We start from the raw sequence: 22151 nt of genomic DNA, 5'->3' as shown, positions 1-22151 counted from the left end.
TAATATAATTAGAGAATTGCAGGAGAAGACGGAAGAGCTCATACAGTTAAGGAAATTGAAAATGGAAGGGATAGCTTTAAGATCTAAAGCAAGATGGGCATCTCAGGGTGAAAAAGTAAGTACATATTTTTGTAATCTTGAAAAACGTCACTTTATCAGCAAACACATGTTAAAGTTAGTTACATATCAAGGTAATATACTGACAGAAACAGATGAAATACTAAAGGCGACAAGACATTATTATGAAGACCTGTACAAAGAACAGAATGTAAAAGATTTAGATATTAGTGATTATGTAAACAACTTACCCAGACTTGATGAGACAGAATCAAAACAACTAGAAGGATTAATTACAAGACAAGAAGCGACAGATGCTATTAGACGAATGCAAAATGACAAGAGTCCAGGTACAGATGGAATGACTGTAATTTTTTTTTCTAATTTTTTTGGAAGGACATTAGTGACTTTGTTGTGAGATCACTGAATGAAGGATTTATAAGTGGAGAAATGTCAACAACACAGAAAGAAGGATTAATTACATGCCTGCCAAAAGGGGATAAACCAAGGGAATACTTAAAAAAACTGGAGGCCTATATCCTTGTTAAACGTTATTTATAAGATAGGATCAGCATGCATAGCTAGTAGAATTAAGTCAGTCCTGCCTAAGTTAATAAATGAAGATCAGACAGGTTTCATTCCAGGCAGATACATTGGTGATAACTTAAGAATACTATATGACATCATGCATTACTTAGAAAAAGAAGACATTTCAGGCTTACTAGTTTCAATAGACTTTGAGAAGGCATTTGATTCGGTAAACTGGGTATATATGAACAAGGTCTTAAATGCTTTTGGATTTGGAGAAGATATATGTAGATGGGTAAGCACTTTTTATAGAAATATAAAGTCATATGTCATAGTAAATGGTAAGGTATCCCAGAGTTTCGGAGTACAAAGGGGGTGCCGCCAGGGAGGCCCGATTTCGCCATACCTCTTTGTATTGTGCTCTGAGATTCTGGCATGCAAGATAAGGGAAGATGAGGGTATTAAAGGCATTAGCATACTGAACACTAAATTAAAAATTAGTCAGTTTGCTGACGACACAACATTTACGTTCGAGGGAGATAAAGAACTGTATGAGAAATTATTCGAAACACTAAATAGATTTGAAGAATTTTCAGGTCTGAAGTTAAATTATGACAAAACGCTAAATGTTTGGTTAGGGTGTATGAGAAATTCGAAAAGGAAATATCTCCCAGAAAAGATTATGAAATGGAACCCCCCAAAATTCAAAGATTTTAGGTATATGGTTTTTAAACAATCTATCAAAAATAACTGAAGTGAACACAAGGGATAAATTAACAGAAGCAAAAAAAATATTCAAGATTTGGTCAAAGTGTATATACACACCCCTCGGTAGAATTGCTATTCTCAAATCTCTCATACTTTCAAAGCTAATATACTTATGGATTCTTCTTCCAAACCCTCCAGACAAAGAAATAAAAGAATTACAGAGACTATGCTATGAATTCGTATGGGATAAAAAGCCAGATAAAATTAAAAGAAAATACTCGATACATAATGCTGTAAATGGAGGAATAGGTATACCAGACATAAAAAAAAGTTTTTACATGCTCTTAAGATAACATGGATAAGGAAATTATACACAGGAACACCAAAGTGGAAGAGAATCTTACTTACAAAATGCCAAGAAATTAACTCACTACATCTGTATGGTTCAAGAAAGTTTCTAACTATCGAATGTAACCAATTTTGGAAAGATGTTTTTCAGGCATACACAAATTTTACGAAACAAATAGAATTAAAAGAGCCACACAAGGTACTTGCAGAGCCCCTCTTTTATAACGACAAATTTAGACTTGGTAACAACACAATCCACTACAGATGTTGGACAAATAAGAATATATATCTGGTTAGAGATGTTGTTGGTGAGAATGGGTACTTCCTTAGTTACACATGTTTTACAGAAAAATATAATATTAATGTAAATTTTTTAGTGTATATGGGATTGATACATTCGATAAAAAGTTGCATAATTACACATAACATTTATCTAAGTGATAAAACCTGTAATGAACAATCAAAAGCACTACACTTAATGTCCTGTACTATGAAAGGCTCGCAAATATATTATGATATACTTCTTGAACCACTCTTTATTTACAATATAAATTCTTTTGTTAAGTGGGAGCAAAAATTAGATATCATTGTTAATTGGGTAACCACCATGAAGCAAATAAAAAAAGTAAAAGAGATAAAATTGAAGTGGTTTCAAATTAGAATTTGTCACAACATTTTAGTTACAATCAAAATTCTGAAGAAAATGGGTATTACAAACAGTGACAAGTGCAATTTCTGTAAAAATGAAATAGATTCAGTACAACATTATCTATGGTTTTGCAAGTTCTCTCAATTGTTTTGGAAGGATTTAGAGAACGTTTTAAAGGAAAGATGAGATACTTGCTCAAACGTTAAGTTAAACGTAGAATTAGTTCTATTTGGAAATGGTGAAATTACAAAAACAGATGAAACTTTCAACTATATTATTCTTGTTGCAAAATATTTTGTTTATAAATGCAGAATAAATAAGATTAAACCATGTATAGAGCACTTTTTCAATGATTTAAGAAATAGTTATAAAGTAGAAAGATATATGCATTCAACGGAAATGTTAAGCATTGTATTTATGAGAAAATGGTGTCCATATTTAAAACTTATTGAAAACAGTAACCCATAACAAAATATTATGAAAGATTAAAATGCACAATAATAATGAAGGCTTAATGATATATATATATATATATATTTTTTTTTTTTTTTTTTTTTTTTAATTGAACAGATGTACGTGAATGTGTAAGTATGCGAGTATGTAAATAATATATGCATGTGTGTATTCATGTGCACTTATGTGTCTGCAGTAATAATGTTTAACATGACTGTGTAATGGGTGTTTTATATAATCACTTATAGAAAACTAGATGAAATGTGTTCATACATAAGATATCCCATGTGTGGGTTGTGTTCTTTTCACATTACGTTAGCTAAGCAAAGTGTCCATAACTCTATGCTGATGCTATATATAATGTCTGTTATATGTTATAAAACTGCACTGTTACACATGATGAAAATGTGTCCACCTTGACCAAATTGATAGAACAATATATTATATGTATAATGACTTATGATGACGATGTTATTGTTAATGTACACTGTATTCTTTTTTTTTCTTTTTTTTTCCCCTTTCTTTTCCATCTACTCTGAACTGTTATAATGAATTCATATACAAAATAAAACGGTGGTCGACCCAAGAAAGTCCGGAAAAAAAAAGCTAATCACAGAAGCAAAGGACAAGGCAGAAGTACTGGATATACAGTTTCAGTCTGCATTCAGCTGCAAATTATCCTGCTCACCAGAGGAATTTAAGACCTGGACTGGCATGAGCCCTGAGCCCAAGGGACCCACATGTGACCACAGTAGCAGGAGTCAGAAAGCTACTAAAAGGCCTAAACCCAAGCAAAGCCCCTGGACCAGACAGAATCACCCCTCGCCTCCTGAAGGAAATCACAGATTAAATTGCCCCAGCTCTGACGCTTCTCTTTCAGCCCTCCATCAACACAGGCATTGTTCCAAAAGACTGGAAGAAGGCAAACATCTCTCCTGTGTTCAAGAAGGGTGAACAATACAGGCCTGAAAACTATCACCCCATCTCCTTCACGAGTGTCCCGTGCAGAATCCTAGAGCATAATGTGGTGAGCACAATCATGGGATTTGCAGAGGCAAACAACATCGTGTGCAAGGAACAGCACGGTTTCCGGCGAGGCCGGTCTTGTGAAAGCCAACTGCTGGGGCTTGTGGACGAGCTATCCTACAACATGGAGAAGGGGAAACAGTCAGACGTCTTGGTGATGGATTTCTCTAAAGCCTTTGACAAGGTCTGCCACTCCCTTCTAATCCACGAGCTCCGGCATTATGGGATCACTGGCCAGGTTCATGAATGGATCAAGAAGTTGCTGGCAAACTGACAGCAAGCGGTGGTTGTTGATGAAACTTCTTCAAAGGCCGTCCCAGTAGAGTCAGGAGTCCCACAGGGATCAGTCCTGGGCCCACCCCTTTTTCTCTTCTACATAAATGACCTCCCTGAACAACTTTCCTCAACAACATGGCTTTTTGCAGACGACACTCTCTGCCACAGAACCGTAACTTCCCCCCAAGACCAAAGGAAGCTACAACAGGACCTGGACCACATGGCAGATTGGGAAACAAAATGGAAGATGTCTTTCCACCCAGACAAGTGCCATGCCCTCCATGTCTCCAGGAAGAGAAACACACTGACTGGCACGTATCATCTCCAAGGCCAGAACCTCAAAAGAGTAACAGAGACAAAGTACCTGGGGTTCACCATATCCCAAGATCTCAGCTGGGACACCCATATATCTCAAATGTAACAAATAGGGCAAACAAGACCTTAGGGTTTCTCAGGCGGAACCGAAGAGTGGGCTCCATTAGCATCAAAGAAACAGCCTACAAAGCCCTAGTTCGCCCCACTCTAGAATATGCCTCACCTGTCCGGGACCCCCACACCACCAAAAACATCGACAGCATTGAAAAAAGTCCAATGCCGTGCAACTTGATGGGTTGTGAACCGCCACCGTCACACCTCAAGTGTCGACTCCATGCTGTCACATCTACAGTGGTCCACCCTAGCAGACTGAAGAAGAGCAGCAAGGCTGACCACCTTCTTCAAATACCATCGTGAAGAGGCCAGCATCAACACCCCACTCAGGCCCACACCAAACGCCTCTGCACAGTCCACAAGACAGTCACTCAGGGAGACGTATCTCATCCCAGCCTGTAACACGAACTACAGGAAGTATTCCTTCTTCCCGAGGACTGTCAGGGACTGGAACAGCCTGCCTCCAGAGGTTATCTCCTCAACCTCGGTGGAGCGCTATTAGTCCCGAATCTGACCGACCAGCACATCTCCCACCCCACAACTCCCACCCCCCTCCTCCTCTTCCATCACCACCCTACCCCACCCCAAAGTCCCAAACTGCCAGTTCTACAAAACAACCTAGCTAGTGGAAACCCCCCAGTTCTATACACATCAGATGGATATTCAAAGAAAGAAGAAGAAGATCACTTCTTTCTCAGAATTATTCTCTAATGCATAGCATTGTTTCCACGCGTAACCACACACAAAAAACATGTTCGCCACAGCTTTCGCAGATTTCAGCGCATACGCAATGGTACATTCAGTGGTTACACCACACAACAGACAGTGGGCTGGATGCATGGATAGATCTATGTAAGCATTTCGGCGTTTCAAGGCTTGCCGTGTCCGCCCCACGATACCGTCACACAACAAATCCCGCACACGACTAATGCTATCATCAAATTTTCCAGAGCCTGTTCGCCCTTGCAAAAATTAACAAGCATGTCAACTGTTTTATTCCAGATTTTAAACCATATCTATATGTGTGTTTAACCAATGGCTAACAGAATAGCACATTAAGACCTATACTATTTACTTTATTCATAAATGATCTCCCTTGCGAACTAAAGAGTTCATGTAAAATATTTGCAGATGACACAAAATTATACAACTACCAAAATTCTATCAGGATTTACAAAAAGATATTGAAAGTGAAACATTAGTAAAATGCTCAGACACATGGAAACTATATTTTAATGCCAAAAAATGTAAAGTACTTCATATTGGGAAATCAAACCCAGAGAAAGAATACATAATGAAAATCGGAGACAAAGAAATAAATGAATTGAATGTGATGAGGAAAAAAGACAATGTCACATTTGACAAAAAATTATCATTTGACAAACATATATATAACAAATAGTATAAACAAAGCAAACAGAATGATTGGAATAATAAAAAGAGCATTTACGTATATAGATAAGGTTACTTTCGTATGGTTATATATAAAACATTAGTAAAACCTATCCTAGAATATGGAAACACTGGTACCCACTGCAAATAAAGCAGTCACAAGCCATAGAATGGGCTCAAAGAAGAGCAACAAAGCTGGTCTACACTACAACTACCATCACTGAAAGCAAGAAGAGTAAGAGGGGACTTGATACATACGTACACAATATTTAATGGGTTTAACGATGTAAACAAAGCATGCTTTTTTTATACTCCAAAGGTAGACACTACAGAAAACAGTACAGATAAAATATTTAAACAGTATTCCAGAACAAATCTCAGAAAGTTTACATTTAGTAACAGAGTAACAAATTACTGGAACAAATTAACAAACGATATTAATATCAAACGTGCACCTAGTATAAAAACTCATAGATAAACATGAGTTATTGACAAAAACGAAATATGACTTTGATGGATAAAATTACCGATAAAATTATCCTGTAACCCATGTCAGTGTTCCGTGGGTTATGGAGACACGAAAATACCCAGCATGCATGAACCACGACAGAGTCATTGGCAAGTCGATGTTGGTCGTGTAACGGAAAGAAGAAGAAGCTAGTCAACGACCTGACCAACAATAAAAAGGAGAAAATCTGAAGGGGCAAGAATGGCTAAGTTGTATGTATATATATATATATATAGACGTCTATATATATATATATAACAACGCCCCAAATCCTGATCCTGAGTACAGAAAAGTCAACAAGAAATCAAACTCTCGATCCACTGACTGGTCATAGATACTAATATCTAGTGTCTATTGTAGTGTCTATGGACTGGTCAAGTGACACACAACACATCTTCCTGACTCGCCATATCTCCCACAAAATTACCAACGAACTCCCACTTTTTTTTTTCTTTTTCTTTTTGGTTTACCGACGAAGTCCCAAAATCATCGTATGAAACGATTACCCATGTCGTTCAATGACATTTTCACATTTCGCATACTCACATTTCTGAAAAACATTTGATGTTGCTCTGCTGATGACACCACCACAGTAATATACTAACTCGAAACAAAACCGAAATAGTCCGAGAGGAATGAGTCTGTTGCACGCACACATACACGGAGGTTGTGTTCCTCGAGCGAGTTGTTCAGCCGCTGTCGATGGCAGTCTGACGGTTTTGGTTTCGTATCCGCTTGTGCAACATTTTTTTTTTTCTGTTCCACCTGAAAACGTCCCCCCCCCCCCCCCCCCCCGGGTGCTTTTTCTTCAATAGAGCCATTGCGAAGGAGACATTTTAGATGCTTGGCATTTGTAAGGAGCACTGTAATACCAACTAAAGGGAACATTCATTAGGAAATAGAATTGCACAAATATGGAATGCACTACCAATTGAAACTAAACTTGCAGGGAATTCTAATGTGTTTATAAATCTTGATATGCCGAAATAGCCTCAATGAAATAAACCATCAGTGATACGGGAAACACAGCTTAATGTCACATTAATCACAAAACAGTTATTATTCATCACACGTCTTGTTAATATGAGAGTGATCTACAATCAATAGGATATTCTTTCTGTTTTGGAAAAGATAAGATTGAAAAGAAGTACAGGACGACTGAAAATTATAATGCTTATGCACATGCTCGAAATCAGGTTAAGAGGGCATTACGAAAGGCTACTAAGGAAAAAGAGATGTCTACTGCAAATAACATTAAAAGTGACCCAAAGAGACTGTTTAATTATATTGCATCACAAACTTTCTTTCTTTTCTTTCTTTTCCGTTCGACAGCTACACAGTCAGGGTTGAAGTCTGAGGATTGCCACAAACTCGGACGTCCAGTGAAGATTGGTTACCGTCCCCCAGAGCTTGGTGTTGAGGTCAGCACCCCCAGGCCAGGACTGCTGCCGCATCTTCTCATACAGGGGGCAGTCTTGGAGAATATGGGATGGGGTCTGGTCAGCCTGGCCGCAATCACATAGGGATGTGGCTGCCACTCCAATCCTCTTCAGGTGTGCTCGGAGGCCACACTGTCCTGTGCGAAGGCGGTAGATGGTAGTCTGGTGTCTCCTCTCAGGTCTACAAGGATGGAGGCACTGTGCTGACTGAGAAGCTCCATCAGCTGTACTAACTCATGTGGAAAGAAGAGACGATCCCCCAGGATTTCAAAGATGCATCTATCATTCACTTGTACAAGCGAAAGGGGAACCGGCAAGCTTGTGATAACCATCGGGGCATTTCCTTGCTCTCCATCGCAGGCAAGATACTTGCCAGGATCCTACTAAACCGCCTCACAGCACACCTTGACCAAGGTCATTTGCCTGAGAGCCAATGTAGATTCCGGAAAGAGCGCGGAACCACCGACATGGTGTTTGCTGCAAGGCAGCTGCAAGAGGAATGTCAGGAGCAAAATGCTGATCTGTTCTCCACCTATGTCGACCTCACTAAGGCCTTCGATACCGTGAGTAGAGAGGGACTGTGGAAGATCATGGCCAAGTACGGATGTCCTCGGAAATTTATTTCCTTGGTCAGCCAATTCCATGAAGGCATGCAGGCTCGAGTCCAGGACAAAGGCGAAACATCTGCTCCTTTTGCTGTCACAAATGGTGTCAAGCAAGGCTGCGTCCTGGCTCCAACACTGTTCAGCCTCATGTTCTCTGCAATGCTTACTGATGCCTTCAGAGATGGCGATGTTGGAATCGGCCTAAAGTACCGAACAGATGGCAAGCTGTTTAACCTCAGAAGGCTTCAAGCAAAAACGAAGGTCATGACAGACATCATCAGAGACTCTTTGTTTGCTGATGATTGTGCCCTCAACGCTGGATCTGAAGCTGACATGCAACTCAGCGTCGACAAGTTTGCCACTGCCAGCAGGAACTTCGGCCTTACCATCAGCACGAGGAAAACTGAAATTCTCCATCAGCCAGCCCCAGGGAAACCGTACGTTGAGCCCAACATCACAGTCATCGGTCAGAGACTCAGTGCGGTGGAGCGGTTCACATACCTTGGCAGCACACTGTCACGAAATGCGACCATCGACGATGAAGTGAACGTCAGGACTGCAAGAGCAAGCGCAACTTTTGGTAGACTCAGTGCAAATGTCTGGAACAGAAGAGGCATTAGTCTTGAGACCAAGCTAAAGGTCTACAGTGCAGTAGTTCTCCCCACTCTACTGTACGCCTGCGAAACTTGGACAGTGTACCAACGACATGCCAAGAAGCTGAACCACTTCCACACAACATGCCTCAGGAAGCTACTGAACATCAAGTGGCAAGACAAGACCCCAGACACAGAGGTGCTCGCAAAAGCCACCCTTCCCAGCATCTTCACCATCCTGATGCAGTCCCAGCTTCGCTGGGCTGGACACGTGGCGCGCATGCCAGACCATCGGCTGCCCAAAAGGCTCTTCTATGGCGAGCTGCAACAAGGGAAGAGATCACGCGGAGGTCAGAAGAAGCGCTTCAGAGATACTCTGAAAGTCTCTCTGAAAGTGTTTGATATCAACCCTGACTCCTGGGAGGAATCTGCAGTGGACCGTGACAAATGGCGCGCTGCTGTGCACAAAGGCGCCAAGTTGTGCGAGGCCAACAGGACTGCTGCAGCTGTTCAGAAGAGGCAGGCCAGAAAGTCACGGGCAAACAAGCTCCCTGACAATGATATGCCTGTCTTTGTCTGCCCGAACTGTGAGCGAACATTTCGTGCGCAGATTGGACTATTCAGCCATCTGCGCATTCACAGATAGATTCATGAGCATCCTCCCCCCCCACCCCACCACCACCCTCCCCCCATCCCCCGGCTGGATGACAACGATGGTCATCATCGATCTCGATGGACACACCACATTAAATGACTCATGGATTATATGACAGCAGAACTATAAACCTTTTGTTTACATTGAATGAGAACAGTGCTACAACTACAAGAGGCCATTCCTACAAACTATTAAAAGTTTCAGTAAAAACTTCCAGATTTGCACATTTCTTTACTAACAGAGTAACAAATGTTTGGAATAATTTGTCACAAGACGTTGTTTCCACAGGAACAGTGAATACATTAAAAAAAAAATCTTGATATTCATTTACAAAATTTTAAATACAAAACTCATTTACATATTTATTGATTTTTCAAGCATTGCGCACTCTATGTTGAAAAATGCACCAAACATATGTGCGGACTCTCTTTTTCTTCCCCACTTCAAGTGGGCAAAAGGCCTTGTCAGGCCTGCACGCCTTGATATTGATATGATATGACATATGATATCAATAGCTGATTTCAAGATCTTATCACTTCACCCACACGTGGTTTTGAGTCGGCAATTCTCGGTTTGGATTTTTCGTTAAAACATCTTTCAAACAAGAAGAATATATGATATTATATATCAAGAATATATTAAGAATGATTATAATCAAACACTTGAAACGGTTGCTTACCTGCTTACAACATTCAGACTTGCTGTGTGTTGCTGGTAACTGCGATCAACTCTTATGCAAGATAGCTGATTTTCTCGGTTGTAACCAACTCTTCAACGCTTGACACCATCACGTTTAAGAGCCGGCACACTTTTTTCAACCAATCACAAGCGTTGATACAGAGACAAGGGCTGCAGGTCATGCTCTTCTGCGAACATGAAGCACTTTGAAGCTTTGAAAAGCCTAATTATGATGTGAAATATAGTCCAAGAGAAACTGATCTTGCTGACGCTAACCTAACGATCACACTTTAAACTGTTCAAAACAGTATATTTGTTGTTTTTAGAACCAATAAAAGAGCATGATATGTTTAGTTTGTGTCATAAATTTCTGTCAGAATAAAATCAGTCAAGTCATTTGCATATCTGCATTTATCCGCATGGGAGTCTTGACAGCTGATATGTTGACTCCTTGAGTTACAACCACGATGTGAATTTTTAAGGTAATTATTTTCTAATGGCTGTGTGCTTTTCATAATATATGCACATAGACTTTTACTTTCAACACAACACTTTTCAAATAATAATATTTTGTTCATTGAATTTGCCATTTTTATTCATCATTCACAAAAACAAACTGATGCAGAACTTCATGTAGCAAAATGGCAGCAGGTAATCGTTGATTTCACTCACATTTTCACCTTTTTTCACCCAGATTAAAGACCTACAGTGTTTTTGTTGTTCATAGTGTTTATTCAATGCATGTTTTGTAAAATTGTAATTGTGTGTTAAACAAAACAAAGGTGTGAATAATTTGCACATTTTAATGAACAACCCCCCACTGGTACCCGTTTCAGGAGACTGACCCATAAGGGGACTGCAGTCTCTTTACTCAGCTCTTTTAGTATTTTTGAAGGAATGGCATCAGGACCACAAGCTTTATTTGGATTCAGAGTTTGAAGTTTCTTTTTGATAGCTTCAACCAAAACGTCTACATATCCAAAATCGTACCATTTGACTTTGAAGCTACACTTAGAGTAGGTACAGTACTTATATCTTCTTTTGTAAAAATACCAGAAAAAAGTGAGGTCAGGGGCATAGCCCTTGCTATTGGTACCATGTAACCCAGTACTACCTGCCGCATGTGAGGTCACCCAACGACGGACCAGGCGGAGGAGGAAACCTTTCCCAACGGCTGTGAAGGCGGAAGAGGATGACCAAAGGGCAGGGGGAGCTCTTTTCCTGGGCTGGAAGTCCTCCTAGGAGACGGAACTCCGAAGAAAAAACCTGCACCTGCCGAGGCTGTCCTACATGTGGCAGTATCTGCACCAGGCTAACGTCGAGCTAGCCCTTCAAGACCCAGCTTTCCCAAGCCCTGTGGCGATGGAGAAGTGGTAACAGGGACAGGCAGAGGATGCGCCCGTATCCTCCCACAGTGTCAAAGCAGTCCTTTTTAGGGACTAGCCCTGAGCGAAACCAGGTTTGACGGTGAAACCCAGCTGGAGGAAGTTGGAGGGGGCTACACCTTCTACTGAATTGGGAAGCCAGATGGCACCCCAAGAACCTCAGGCGTGGGCTTTGCCATACGAACCAAACTTGCACGACAGCTTGACAGCCTTCCACATGGGATAAACGATAGGCTGATGACCTTGTGTCTGAAACTGTCCGAGGATCGCTTCTCCACAGTCATCAGCTGCTATGCCCCGTGATGACCAACCCTGATGACATAAAAGAAGCTTTCTACGAGGAGCTCAGCCGCACCATTTCAGCGGTAGACAGAAAGGACAGGCTGATCATCCTTGGGGATTTCAATGCCGGCATTGGTGTGGACTTCTCCTCATGGCCAAAAGCCCAAGGACAGCATGGCACTGGCAAGCGCAACTCCAACGGACTGCTTTTGCTCTCGCTCTGCACGCAGCATGGACTGACCATCACCAACACCCTCTTCCAACAAGCAGACAAGTACAAGAACACATGGATGCACCCCCGCTCTAAGCAATGACATATGCTGGACTATGTGGTTCTCCGGCAGAGGTACAGAGGTGATGTTTCCATTACACGCTGCATGAGAGGAGCAGTCTGTTGGTTGGACCATCGCCTGGTACGCAGCAAGATGAACATCAACATGCATGCAAGGTCCAACCAGCCAGGCAGAAACCCCCTAGGAAGCTGAACATCCACCGTCTCCCTATCATCAAGGACGTGCTGCAGCTCTCCAATAAATTCCTGCATCGACTGATGTAGAGGAGGTATGGAGCACCTTTAGAGGTGCTGTGTACACAGCAACAGCTAACACACTCGGCTTTGTATGAGGAGCCACAAAGACTGGTTTGATGAGAATGACTCTGGAATTTCCAAGCTCCTGGACACACTGCATATATGGCATCAGGATCACATTTCCGATAAAGACTGCCAGAGGAAGAAGGACCAGTTCTTGCAAACCAGGCAACTCGTACAGAAGAGGCTACGCGAGATGAAGAACACCTGGTGGGAGAGAAAGTCCGAAGAGCTTCAGTCTGCTGCTGATGCTCACGACTTGAAGACCTTCCATGATGGTCTCAGAGCTGTGTATGGGCCGAGAGTCACAGGATCAACCCCTGTCCAAGCCTTGGACCAGACCACCCTCCTGACAGACAAGAAAGACATCCTTGCCCGCTGGGCAGAGCACTTCAACACCATCTTCAATAGGGACTCATTCATATCTGACGAGGTAATTGCAGCCCTCACACAGCTACCAGTCAACGACTCGCTAGGTGCCCCTCCCACCAAGGCCGAGACCCGGAAGGCCCTGAAACTGACAACGTCAGGAAAAGCACCAGGAGCGGATGGAATCCAGGCTGACGTCTGCAAGTATGGAGGCAAGGTGCTGACAGACAAGCTGACTGCCCTGTTCCAGTCTATCTGGGAGAGAGGGGAGGTCCCCAAGGATTTCAAGGATGCTTCAATTGTCCACATTTACAAACAGAAGGGAGACAAAACATCCTGTGATAACCACCGTGGAATCTCTCTCCTCTGCATCGCCGGCACGATCTTCGCCTGCATCATACTAAACAGACTGGTTGACCATGTCTCCAACACAGTCATCCCTGAAGCACAGTGCGGCTTCCGCTCAGGCAGGGAAACATGTGACATGGTGTTTCCCGTACACCAGATGCAAGAGAAGTGCTGTGAACAGAACAAGGAGTTCCACATGGTCTTTGTAGACCTAAGGCCTTCGACATGGTGAACCACCGTGGTCTGTGGAAGATCCTCCTAAAGTTCGGCTGCCCAGACAGCCTAATCCAGCAGATTGCGTCATTCCACGATGGCATGCAGGTGAGAGTACAGGAAAATACTGACATGTCGGATCCGTTCCCTGTGGTAAATAGAGTGAAGCAGGGCTGAGTCCTGGCACCCACACTGTCCATTCTCTTCTCTGCCATGCTGATTGACGCCTTCCAAGACTGTGACCAGGGCATCTACATCCAGTTTCACACAGATGGCAAACTTTTTTTTAACTTGCGTCGACTCCATGCCAGGTCCAGGGTGTTTGAGGCATTGTTGAGAGAGTTCCTCTTCGCTGATGACTGCGCGCTTGCTGCACACACCCATGAAGACATGCAGTTCATTATGGACAGGTTCTCAGCCTCCTGCAGGCGCTTTGGACTCACCATCAACCTCAGCAAGACCGAGTCCATGTACCAACGAGCTAGCTCACAGAACGCCAGTTCCTCCCCCCCACCTGCAATCAAGATCGATGACACAAAGATCAAGTCAGTCGACAAGTTTTGCTACCTGGGCAGCACCCTATGCAGCAACGGAGCCCTTGATGCAGAAGTGATGCTGCGCATTGCCAAGGCCAGCTCCGCATTTGGCAGACTCAACAACAGGCTGTGGAACAACAAAGGCATCAGGCTCAGCACCAAAATCAAAACCTACAGAGCTGTTGTTCTGACCACCTTGTTGTACTGCTGTGAAACATGGATGAAGTATCGCCGTCACATTGAACAACTTGAGCAGTTTCACCAGAGATGCCTACGAAAGATCCTCGGCATAAGGTCCTAGAGAGGAGCGGCCTGCCCAGCATCGAAAGCCTGCTGATCCAGTGCCAGCTACGCAGGACAGGACGTGTTGTCCACATGACAGACAGCAGGATCCCGAAGATGCTCTTGTATGGTCAGATGAAGGAAGGCCACCGCGAACTTGGAAGACCCTGCAAGCGCTTCAAGGACACCTTGAAGACAAACCTCAAAGCCTGTGACATAGAAATCGCTTCCTGGGAAACTGATGCCCTTGACCACTCTTGCTGGAAGATGCTGTGCTCTAGTGGCATAAAGACGTTTGCAAACAAGAAACCTGGCAACTAAGGAGAAGCATGAGCAAAGGAAGCAGGGCACAACTTCCAGAGACGTTTTCCCTTGCAACGCCTGTGAGAAGTGCTGCGCATCGATAATCGGCCTCTTCTCCTATATGAGGACACTCACCGAGAGATAAGCCTGCCTGCCTACTCGTCCGTCGGTCCGACGGGAGACTCCATTAAGATTAGAAAAAAAGTGAATTCAAAATATCCGCTTTTCCACTGTCTGTTTATTCTGTATCTTCATCTTTAGTTACTAATGGACACACTCCTGTTTTCATTTTAGTTTTTGATTGTACGTATCTCCAGAAAGATTTGGGGTTATCTCTACATTCATGTGACAGTTGCTTTTCAAATTCTATTTTTGCTTCCCATATTTTTTTTTTACATACATTACATGCCTCTATATATTTTTGATAGTCTCTCCTTTGTTTGGTAACTAGGAACTTCCAGTACAATTTACGTTTATTTTATTTTTTTACAAATTTTAATGTATTTGCATTCATCCACCTTGGTTTCTGTTTATTATTATTTTTGGTGGTTTGCTGTGGTACATTTTTTTTTCTAATTTCTATTTTCCACTGAATTGAAAGAATCAGAATGTCTTATGATTTAAATGGTGTTAATACCTCAGATATAATAATGTATTTATCGCGCTAAAACAAAAACAAAAAAAACAACCAACATAGCTTTAGATATTAGATTTGGTCGAGTGACGTCAGATGCGTCTTTGCATTGGGGATAAAACCACTTGTTTCCATAGAGAATGTCATTGGTTCGATCCCGCTTTCATGCCTTCAGGTTCAGGTTCAGGTTAGGGGTGATGCCAAGCATCGTAACTTTGCGACTTTATACGCTCTGTCAGTTTTCGTTGTTGTTTTTTTGTTTTGTTTGTTTTTGTTTGTTTGTTGTTGTTGTTGTTGTTTTTCTTCTTGTTGTTGTTGATTTTTGGTTGGGTACTCCCAAGCCCAGGCTCACCTTTGACCTTCAAAGTCAAACATTGTTTTCCTTACGATATCATGGTCATCAGTAAGCTTTTTAAAGGCATTCATGTTAGGTGCACGTTTGATTTCTGGGGTTAGTCTAATCCATTTGTTAGTTATTCTGTAACTAAAAACATATTTTCTAATGTTGCTACTATAATGTTGCTTCTGATTTTTGTTGTTTCGGGTGACAATGTTAGTTTGTGGATTAATAAAGAAACATGCTTTGTCAATGTCATCCACATTATATATTTTATACGCTTGTATCAAGTCACCTCGTACCCCTCTTGCTTTAAGGGAAGGGTGCTTAAGATATTTGAGCCTTTCTTCATAAGAAAAATCCTTTATTTCATGGACTAATTTTGTTGCTCGTCTTTGTACACCTTCAATTGCAGCAGATTGCCGCTTTAATACAAGGAACCAAACTGTGTTTGCATATTCTGATATAAGTCAAGATTACCAATGCTTTATTTATATAGTCATAAGAAATGTACTGCTGTCCAGAAATGTGAAGGTACGCTTTATTATAAATACCAATTCTCTGATTTGCCTTATTTACTGTGCATGCAGTATGTTTGTCAAAAGTAGGTGTGTTTTTTTTTTTAATCAGAAATAGTACCCAGATCAAATTCTTCGTCATATTTTTCAACATTAAAGTCTTTATCACCAATTTTCATTAAGTTGTCATGTTTAGGGTTCTTGCTACCAATATGGAGCTCTTTGCACTTTGTAGCTTTAAAGTATAGGTTCCATGTGTCTGTCCATTCCACTTGTGAATCTATGTCTGTTTGCAATATTTGGTTCGTTCGTTCTTTAGTTTACCTTCTTTTCACTATCAGTGATACTAGACGTTAAAAAAGAAAAAGAAAAAAAAGGGGATGGGGGGTGGTGGTGGTGGTGGTGGGGGGCATGGGGGGAGGAAGGTGGTGGGGGGGGATTTGGGGGGCGGGAAGAGGAAAACAGAAAAAAAGGTAAACTAGAAAACTACCGTAAAATGTATAACTAACATGCAATTACATTTAACAGTAACAATTCAATAATAATAATAATAATAATCAGAAACCATTAACACAATTCTGAAGTGCATTAAAGGAATGTAGAAATAGGGCTATGAACTAATGCCTGTGAAAGTTCGACCATAAGAACCTCGTCAGAAATAACTTTATAAAAATCATCTGCAGAATTATTATTCTCTTTGAAATACTTGGGCAAGAAGGTACGTAACTGCTGGCAGTGAAACAAACAATGATGCAGACTGAACTGCTTACCACAGATGCATGTGACATTTTTACTATACTCTATCTTCAGCGCATCAAGTTTTGTACGGAAGAAAGTAGATGTTATTAATCTTGTATAGCAAGCTGATGGATTCGGTATCTTTTCTTTAATAATATTCTCGGGGAATAATGTTCCTTTATGGTTTAAAAACTTTAACTTCCATCGGTTATGAAATCGACCCCATGCTGATTTTTCTAACAAAGTGTATGCCTCTTTTACGGAGAGACGGACATGTATTTTTGTCGATTTTTCTGAATCTTGTGCTCCTCTTTTAGCTGCTTTATCAGCAGTTTCATTGCCATTAATGCCCACATGAGAAGGCACCCAACAAAAACTGACCTCAGTCCCTTTAACCCTTAAACAATGTACCAAATGATTTGCCTCAATAACTAAGTCAGGTCTTGTTTCAAGGCTGAATAATTCTAGTGCATAAAGTACTGATTTGGAATCAACAAAGAATGCTATTTTCGAGAAAACTATTTGATGGCTCACTAAGTAGTTCAGAGCTTGTATAATAGCAATTAGCTCAGCTGTGAATATGGAAAGATGTTTTCCAATAAAGTAAGATTTTTCAACTTTAAAGGCAGGAATATAGAAAGCCGCACCAGCATTTTTGTCATCAAGAACAGATCCATCTGTAAATATATGGAGATGATTCTGATATTTTTCTGTTCTATGAATTCTGGCAGTACTTGACGTCATATTGATGTTTTCTTCCTTTTTTGTTTCAGAATAAGTGATATCAAAATCCACTTTCAACATTTCCCAAAAAGGAACAGGAGAATGATGTGGTTTTGCAGCTAACTCTTTCATGTCAACATCAGATTCTTTTAACAGATTTGAAATGTAAGTTGCAACTGTTTCTTGTGATGAAATGGCTTTAGCTCTTTTAGGAAAATCAATGTCAGATCTTACTGTTAGTTCATCAGCAATGAAATTTTTTGTCATTGAAGTGTATCTCACAGCGAATTTTGCTGTTGCTAACTCACGATGTTCATTTAAGGGAAGAATTCCGGCTGTTTTGTATGTTTCCTGACTGGATGCATGAGAGGGCACTCCGAGGGCAATTTTGATGGCCTTACAGTCTACACTTTGAATCTTGTGTAATAGATATTTAGGTGCACTGAAAAGTATTTCTTGTGCATAAGTTATCTTAGATCGTACAAGGGCCATGGCAAGATGAATCAATGTTTTTGTATCCATTCCCCAGGGTAAGCGGCTGATAATTTTCATAAAATTGATACTTTTCCTTGCCTTTGTTAATATGTAATCAAAGTGAATGTTCCATGTCAGCTTTGAAGTAAGATAAACGCCTAAAACCTTCACTACCTGTTTATACTCAATGACGTCACCAAGCAATTTAAAAATGGGTGTGCTAGATGGGTTACCACCTGAATTAAACAACATCATACATGTTTCTTCAGTCGACAAAGCTAGACCATTTTCAAACATATAGTTACCAATGTTATCAAGATCAGACTGAAACAAACGACGTATGTAATTCTGTGCTCTTTGTGGGGTTGACTTTTTTAGATTGACAACCATCCACATACATATATCATCAGCATACTGTACTAAAACTACACGATTTGACAATGCCTTTGGTAGATCCTGAATAAGAATATTAAAGAGAATAGGGGCTATAACTGAGCCCTGTGGAATTCCCATGTCAAGTTTATGTGGCAAAGAATAATGTGTTCCCACCCTTTCTTGAATAATTTTATTAGATAAAAAGCTTTTTATATACCCATAGAGATTACCAGATATTCCAACTGATTTCAGTTTGAATAACAGACGTTTGTGCCAAACCTGATCGTAGGCTTTTTTTACGTCAAAAAACGTTGCTAGGACACTTTTTCTGCGGGCAAACTGATGTTTTATTTGAGTTGTAATCTTTACTAGGTGTTCGACCGTTGATCTTCCTTTTCTAAATCCAGCCTGGTTCACTGGAATGATATTGTATTTTTCGCAGTAAGTTATTATTCTAAACAGGACTATTTTTTCCATCAATTTACTGACATGCGAGGTCAAAGCAATAGGCCTGTAGCTATTTTTATTACGTTTAGGTTTTCCTGCTTTTAAAACTGGTACAACTATTGATGTTTTCCATATCTGTGGTACAGTTCCAGATGTCCAACATTTCTGATATATTTTGTGTAGGAAAACGATACAATTTTTAGGGATGTGTTTTAGCATCACATTCGATAGTGCATCGATGCCAACTGAACTTTTTTTTTTTTTATTGCTAAGGGAAGCTATAGCGGTTTGTAACTCCTCATATGTAATAGGAGAATTAAACCACAAGTCATTTTGCGGAATGGGATCACTGTATAAAGCACTATTTTCTTCCCTGTCTCTGTGTGTTTTACACGCAGGTGATAAGCCTTCGTATTTGCTATTTTTCGCAAACATTTCAACAAAGATTTCTGCCTTTTCCTGATCTGATAGAAACTTGTTTTGTGAGTCATTTGATATTGGGGAACTTGGTAACTTTATTCCATTTTTCATTTCTTTTATTTTTGTCCAAACTTTATTAAAGTCTTTATGATCTGAAATTTCTTGTGAACAAAATGATGACCAATGATCTTTTTTAGCTTGGGCTACAGTCATATTACTCTGAGCGTTTCCTTTCTTCATTTCTTTGTGGTTTTGGGGCTTACTGTCCGCGAAGTAGTTCTTAAACGTTTCTTTCTTGCAACTAACTGCCTTTTCACATGCATCATTCCACCAGACATTGCCTGAACGGTCACCTGACTTCACAGCCTTTACTTTTGGGATCGACATATCAGCTGCCGATAACATAGCTTCTGTAAAATATGAATACATTACATCTACACTCTCATTCTCAAGTTTTTCAAAATCGTGAGAGGTAAGAATGTTTTGAAATAAATCCCAATTTGCATTTTTATATTTATATTTTGGAATTATGTCGACGTTATTATCAGGCTGGTTATCATCATCAGCGATTGTAATGATGATAGGCACATGGTCGCTTCCCAATGTGTCTTTATGTGTTTCCCAGGTACATGATGGGACTAGCTCTGGGGATATCAGTGTCAGGTCAATTGCTGTTGGTCTGTGTTTCGAGACGTCAGGAATTCTAGTAACACTACCATCATTCATAAGATAAAAGGGGCTGTCAGTGATGTTTTCTATTAACCGATTGCTTGTCACAGTTTTACAGTCCTTTTCCCAGAATGGAGCGTGAGCATTGAAATCACCCGCTATTACCCATTTACCAGGCTGTTGTTCTTGTAATGTTCTAAGCCACTCAGTATTTCGATCGTTTGGACCTTTCGGAAGATAAACGGAAAGTACGTTAAGAACTAGCTTGTTGCTAAATTTTACTGTAGCTGCACAAGAGTGTATGTCAAAGCTTGCAATAGATTTTGAAACAGGAGACTCACATGGATTATACTGTAATTCCTTAAGTATATAAATAGCAGTACTTATCTTCTTGCCCTCGTTCCCAGTTTCATATACTGGTGGAAAATAGTAATTTGGAAGTTTGGGAAGCTTACATGCACTGATATTAAGTGACTGCAGAATCAAAACGTCACACTTACTTGATGCTAGAAAATGATTCAAATAGGCCAGGTTAGATAGAATAGATCTGCAGTTCCATTGGAGCAGCCTAATTTGTAATTGCGTTTGTTTTTTTCATTACTGATTATATTTCCTATCAAACAGGAATATAATGTTATTAATACTATGAATAAATCAAACTGTATGATGGTGAAAATAAACAGTAAATGAAAGGAAACGGGGAAACAAAAATAATAGGCTAAATATTGTCAACGACAATATTTGGTATACTAAAGAGGATGTGCATATTTTTGTGTCATCAGCAAATATTTTACAAGTGCTGTTTACTGATTGTGGAAGATCATTTATAAATATACAGTAAAAAGAATAGATCCCAGTTTACTGCCTTGGGGGATTCCACTCAGGACGTCCGCACCACTTGAACTTTCTGTGGCCTGTTACAGAGAAATTCTTCTATCCAGTGAAGTACTTTACCTGTGATTCCACAGATATAGGATTCCAATTTTATCAATAACTTTCTATGTGGCACTGAATCAAAAGCTTTTTTTTAAATCAAGGTACAATACATCAATGCTATCACTATTATCAAGTAACCTTGTGAAATTTTCCATTACTTCAAGTAACTAAGTAATGCATGATCTACTCTTTCGAAAACCATGCTGACATATAGAATATAGATTATCTGTTGTCATATGCTCACCAATAGCGTCCCTTACAAATGAGGGAGGGATGTTGCTTTCCATACTAGTGTGGTAAAGTGGATACATCTATCTAAATTGTTGTTTTTTCTCTCAGCTCATTAATTAATATTTAATACCAATTTTAACATATTTTGACATAATCTTTTTGACTCACTTGTGTAAACAAAGTGAGACTTTTAACCCGGTGTTCAGTTCTCTCTCTCCCTCTCTCTCTCTCTCTCTCTCTGTCTGTCTGTCTGTGTGTGTGTGTCTGTATGTGTATCTGTGTGTCCGTGGTAAACTTTTAACATTGCCATTTTCTCTGGACATACTTTGTCCGTCAATACCAACTTTGGCTTAAAAATCATTGGGGAAAAAAATCTTCACAGTCATACCAATAGGAGTTTGTATGTCTCCTGAATTAAGCCGTGTGTCCTGTATCATTAACAGTTTCTTTCATTGAGGCCATTTCCGGGATTCCGAAAATACGATATAACCGCATCCCAGTTGCAGTGGTGTTGGCGATGCTGAGTGAGTGGCAGCGTGACCTCAATTTTCTTGTTCGCAATTGAATGGAAAGAATACTTGACCTTGAACTTGAACTGGAATCAGATGTTTGAGGCCTGTGAAGGCCTGTTCGAGGTTCAATGAGATACAGTATACCAGCATGTGTGGCCTAATGATAACATACTGGATCATAAATACTTGGAAAGTTGGCCCAGTGAGCGTCTAACCTTGTCTTGAAAGATGACATGGTTGGGGCAGTCACAACACTGTCTGGCAAACCGTTCTATTTATTAACGACTCCATCAGTAAAGAAGGAACAGTGCACTTTCAGTCTACAATGTGATTTATTTAGCATTAAACTATTACCTCTTCTGTCTCTACTTACTGCAGGTGACAGTTCGGGATTTGTGGTCTTGTAGATTCCGGGTATGTATTTATAGCATTCAATCATATCTCCCCACTGCCTCCTGTGTTCTAGACTAGGTAGCTTAAGGAAAG

At 40.5% G+C, this 22151-nt stretch overlaps 1 long non-coding RNA gene across 1 annotated transcript in view; it reads right to left on the bottom strand.

Annotated features, from left to right (window-relative positions):
- The window catches only part of LOC143277308 (uncharacterized), a 50622-nt gene extending 43562 nt beyond the window's left edge, over nucleotides 1-7060 (bottom strand). The window contains exon 1 of the long non-coding RNA XR_013053723.1: nucleotides 6921-7060. This is a non-coding gene — a long non-coding RNA (uncharacterized LOC143277308). The remainder of the gene's footprint in view (nucleotides 1-6920) is intronic.
- Nucleotides 7061-22151: the final 15091 nt, after the last annotated feature.

The sequence above is a fragment of the Babylonia areolata genome, chromosome 34, assembly GCF_041734735.1.
Source record: "Babylonia areolata isolate BAREFJ2019XMU chromosome 34, ASM4173473v1, whole genome shotgun sequence".
NCBI classification, from domain to species: Eukaryota; Metazoa; Mollusca; class Gastropoda; order Neogastropoda; family Buccinidae; genus Babylonia; species Babylonia areolata.
The sequence above is the reverse complement of the archived record's forward strand: the minus strand, read 5'-3'. Positions and strand labels throughout refer to the sequence as shown.